The sequence below is a fragment of the Triturus cristatus genome, chromosome 4_1 (genome assembly GCF_964204655.1).
Source record: "Triturus cristatus chromosome 4_1, aTriCri1.1, whole genome shotgun sequence".
In the NCBI taxonomy this organism is placed as follows: domain Eukaryota; kingdom Metazoa; phylum Chordata; class Amphibia; order Caudata; family Salamandridae; genus Triturus; species Triturus cristatus.
This window is the reverse complement of record NC_140585.1, coordinates 906,204,560-906,209,945: the sequence shown is the minus strand read 5'-3', so window position 1 is coordinate 906,209,945 and position 5,386 is coordinate 906,204,560.

The window sequence follows — 5,386 nt, the reverse complement described above, 5'->3', positions numbered from 1 at the left end:
TCTTGATGGGTCTTCCTGAGCAAGAGTGGTGGGAGGAGTTCTCATCTGTACCTGAATAGGGCTCTGCCTGCCTTTCACAAGCTGTCTCTGCCTCTCTGTAGAATGTCTGGAGTCAGGTCTGGGGATTAAATGGGGGTGTGGTGCATTTCTAAAGTTTGTATTGAAGTTACCTCCAGATCAAAAATATTTTGAGTATAAGTACAAGGGCTCTGACCCTTTGTTTTTAGACACTGTGTGGGACTTGTAACCAGACGCTGCTTTCCATACAGACTGCACCTTGTCAGAAAAAACGGTTATGCTGCCAGGAGGAACCGCTATTGAACTCCCTTGTCTGTTGTGCTGACCTGTGGCCTGCTGGGCTGCCAGAAGGACTTGCCTCCTTCTCTAGAAGAACTCTGTGTGCTGGCCTGCTGCTGCATCTATTCCTGCTTGGTATCCCCAGTGATCTACTAGGTAGCCTGCCCTGTGTGATATGAAATCTTAGCGCTTGGTGAGCACTTTATTTCTCAGACCAGCATGCGTGGAGCACTTTGTTTTGGTCCCTAAGCTGAGGGAGTGCGTTCACTGATGCATGTGAGCACTTTATTTATGCAGACAGCTCATGTTAAGCACTTGGTTTTATCTGCTCTGATGCGTAGACCTTAGTCAGGGGGGTCTCAAAGCCCAGCATGTGGTGAGCACTCGTCCACCAATGAGAGCAGCTTGTAAGGCAATCTGGATGTTTTCATCTATTCTGACAGGCTGAGCACGCCTTCCCTGAGCTCTATGGGCACTGCTGACAGAGGTGCCCCGTCCAGTTGCCAAAGCACCTAAGACGTGCTGTACACGCCTGCACCTTGCTTCCCTTGTAAGATGAGCATGGAGGAGGGGTGTACGTTCCCCACCCCTTTTCTTGTGGCATGTAACTTTGAGGCTGTGTGAAGCGGGCAGGTACCTCGTTTGTGGCCTTGTCCCCCTTGTTGTGACATACCTGGGGGCTAGCAGTGGTTTATTGGTGCCTGGAACGGGGGCTGGTTTCACTTTGGCTCTGCCTCTTCCTGCATTGGTTTCCCAAAGGGACTGACACTTGTTTCATTTTTGCGGCCGTAGTCTCCCCACTAGATTGGATAGTGTGGGTGTGTGCCCCCACTTTCCCTGGTTCTGCACATACCGTGGAGGCACTGGTTCTCAGGATTAGGTGAAACCTCGGGAAGAGGATGTGGTCCGTCGGCTACGCTGCCACCTCTGGTGCAGAAAACCAGGGTTCGAGCCTCGAGGTTGCGTCCACACCCTGTGATTCTAGGCAAATCACTTAATCTCCCCGTGCCTGAATGTGTAATGGAAATACAGTGCTATGTAAAGCGCTCCAATACCTTCGGGTCGAGTTCGCGCTATATAAATCTGCAACAAAAAGCCTTGTGGAGGCCTCCCGTTCCTGGAGTGGGAAAATCATGGAAATTACTGCAATCGTTGTTGTATGTGGGCAGGTGGCCCGGTAGCCTATGTTTTGGAGTAACATTACCGTATAGTGTTTATTAGAAGCACAGAGGCACTGTGCTCTATAATGTATGGTGATACTGGTTGTTTCCGCAGGGCCATATGGTGATTTATGTACCACGATGCATTGTGATTTACGTGTTGTGCATTACCTAACTGCTTCATATTTATGCACTGATGTGTGATATATGTGGTTTTCCTCACATTTCCAGGACTTGCATACTATGCCCAACAGCCATGATTTATGTATGATATAACCTGTATTACCGTCCCTGATGTGTTCTAATGTATGTCGCTTTTGCCTAACATTATCAGGATAACGAGCATTATTTCAGGATACGCCTTGGGTGTGCAGAGATGGTATTTTTGTGACGTGTGCAACATATGTCTTTATCTTATTGTACTAACTGTGATGTTATGAAAATTGCATGGTTGACAAAGTGATTTATAATTGATGTGATTTTGGTCTATGTTTTTTATGAGATATTTTTATATACTACTGTGTGGAGTCTCTTTTGTAGTGTATTCATTCTGTTACTGTTTTGTATAGGCCTTGTAAAGTATATCTAATGGGAGTGGGGTGGCAGGTTTACATTTTAGAGGAGGCGCATTGAGATGGCAGCCATATTCCAAGATGACACAATGGTCCTGCTATGTTTGTAAATCCTGCTGCTTAGAGGGTCAATTTTGCTCCTCGCCTGGGATTGACCACTCGCTTTCCAGCTAATTTGTTATAGTTTATTGAAATGCCTGAAAACTGTGAAAAGGCCTTATGCACAGATTTTATTGACAATAGGATACACAAATAGATTGTCATATAAAGGTATGTTCTCAAGGTGTTGGCATTCAAATGACATAATGCAACAGCTGCACTCCTGCCTCTAGTCTGGACCTTAGATTGACTGGCCCAGCCATTTCCCCCAAACCCGACCATGCTTAAGGGGACAACCCCTGGCCTCGTCACAGCTTTTCTTTTTGCGTGCACCAGTACACCCCCGGCACCATTGTGAAAGGTTGGGAGGGGTAGGGCACTTCCAGCAAGTGGCAATGTCCCCCTTGGTGACCATAAGGGCGGTTCCTTAGACGGACCGATCGGCCCTCAGAGGACGTTGTCTGCATATAAGGCTATGCGATCTTCGAGACCGTCACTCCATCTCCATCCACGTATCTGAACATTGGTACAAATGAGTTGCGCTAGTTGTTCAATCACAAGTCTGAAGAAGAGTGGGGACAGGGTCCAGCCCTCCTTTGTCCCTCGGCAGATGGTGAGGGCATGAGAGAGGACACCATTGATCTGAACCCTTCGCTGTGGGGTTAGAGTAAAGGGTCTGACCATTCACAGGAGCGAGGTTCGACCCCGGGCAGTATCAGGACCAGCTGGATGTAGCCCCAGTTCACCCTGTTAAACGCCTTCTCAAAATCAATAAAAAGTAAGGGTAAATCATAAGATAGAAGATGACGATGGGTTAGGGCCATTTGAAGACTCAGAGGCAATGTATTGTGCCATGGGTCGGCACAAAGCCACACGGTCTGGATAGGACTTGTTTTAGCCGGCTGACCAGCAGGGTCACAAAGATCTTATCTTCCCCGTTAATGAGGGATATTAGACATTAATCAGCGCATGCTGTAGATGGATGTTGAGTTTTGAGAATCACCATGATCACCATCATCATGGCAGTGTCTAACTCTGCGGGAAAGGCACCTAACTGAGCAGCCTCCTTATAGAGGGTAAAGAGTTGTGGGGTCAGGATATTGTGTAATATATTTTTTGTGTTGCGTACTCTCTGGGAAAGCCATTGGGGCCAGGAGTCTTTCTAGGAGCCACCGCTGACAAGGCTGCCTCTACCTCTATGGCTTGACCAACATTCGAGCTTCATTCGAACATAGGCAAAGGAGAGCACCGTCATTGAGAAATTGAGCGGTGTAGGTCGCATACCTCTTGGGGGAGCTCTGTAAAAATGGTGGTAGTAGTGGGCAAACGCCTGTGTAATTTCAGGAATGGTATGGCAAGAGTTACCATGCTCATCGATGATTTCAGGCATGACCCTGGTCACTTGATTGCAGGTGGCCAACCAATGCAGTTGTTTACGGTTCGTGTTTTCTTCACCAATAAGACTCTGGCCGCTGTGGCACGCCAAAGATGTTTGGCGGCTTCCTGGGATTGGTGGCAAATTTCTTCATACAGAACACTCAGTTGTCGGGTGGGATTGCTAAAGGGTTTCTTGTGAGAGGGCATGTGCGGCCGCCTGAGTGATGTGAAGGGTGCAGACATGCTCTTCCCCCATATAGTTGCCTTGTCGGCAGCCCAGTGGATGCAAACAGCTGCGAACGAGCCCTCATTATTGTGGAAGTTTGCTTGTAGTTCAGCACTCAGTGCTTGGACGTAGATTTGGCATGGAAATACCAGGCATTAAGACACCGCATAGGTCAGAAATCATCCTTGGGGGAGCCAAGATGAAGGAGGGAAGGTGCTTGGTCAGATATGCCTCAAGAGAGAATCTGGGTGTGGGAGATGGCGTGATAATCAAGGGCAGGCATGAAGCCAAGGTCTATACATGAGTAGGTGTGATGTGCAGCTGATGTGTGTGTAAACCGAAGGCAACTCGGGTTCCATACCCTGCAGGTGTCGCAGAGGTCTAGGATGGTGGCCCAGTCAGATAGGCAATGGTCTCATGAGCGCCTGGATACAGAGGGAGGTCCAACGGCATTGTCCTCCCGAACAGGGACCGCATTAGAGTCGCCTCTGATTACTGTAAACCCTTGTGGAAGGTCCAGCAGGACAGATCGCAGGGAAAGCCACCAAGGGCCATGGCTGGAGCATAACACTCACTAGGTTGATGGTCTGGCCTTCAAGCATCCAAGTGAGTGCAAGGAAGTGGCCCCGTGGGTCTTGGACCTCGCGGGAGAACAAAAGGGGGAAGGAACGCCACAGCAGGATTACCACACCTCGGGACCCACACGTATAACCTGCATGAAAGACCCTATCATATCCTTTGTGTGCCAGGAAGGGGCAGCAGTTACTCATAAGGCGAGTCTCTTGTAGCAGGAGAGCCTCGGCGAAGTGTCGGTAGGCAAAAATAAGGCCTGCGGTATGCTTCACATGGTCCGGGAGGCCATTAAATTCCAGGAAAAAATGTGAAAGGATGCCATCATGGGGGTTGAAAGTTGCACGTGTAATAAGGAGGCGGTGGCGGGAGACGCCCTGTCGTATACGGGGACAGGAGTGTGCCTCTTCAGTGCATGAGTGGTAGCCAAACTTTAGCATGTGCAGCATGGAATATAATGTGGGGGTGTGTCAGAGCATAAATAGAAACAAAAAACAAGCATTGAAACAAGTTAAAACTGACAACTGAAGTAACATTGACATTGTACTGAATCCCCACCCCATACTCCTAACACAGAAGCATATGTTGCCCTAAAAAGGAAAACTAGAAAATAAAACAAAATGTATAAAGGGGGAAAAATAAGTGATGGACCCCTCCACAGTTTAGGGATAAGTGACTGCTGTTGGAGAATGTTGAACAATATTCTGTTGAGAATGCATGCATGTCCCATAGACACTAAGGTGCCGATTCCGATCCTGGAAAAACCGGGTACGAACCGTCGGTCGGAGCGTTTTATCCGTCCGACTCGTACCCGGGAAAAAAACATTACAAACATGCAAGTACGATTCGCACGGAAACACCATTTCCGTACGAATCGTAAAAAACACCGACCGACGAAAAAATACATACCAATGTGATCCGGGACAGCGCCGACGTGGCGTCGGGATGCATTCAGGCTGTGTTTCGCGAACCAGGAAGTACGATTCGAACCGACAGCAGTCCGGACGGCAATATTTTTACGGCACCCAAAAAGTGCCGGAAAAGCGAAGTACGCCGCGATGCGAGTGGAATTGGGGGCCCGGTAC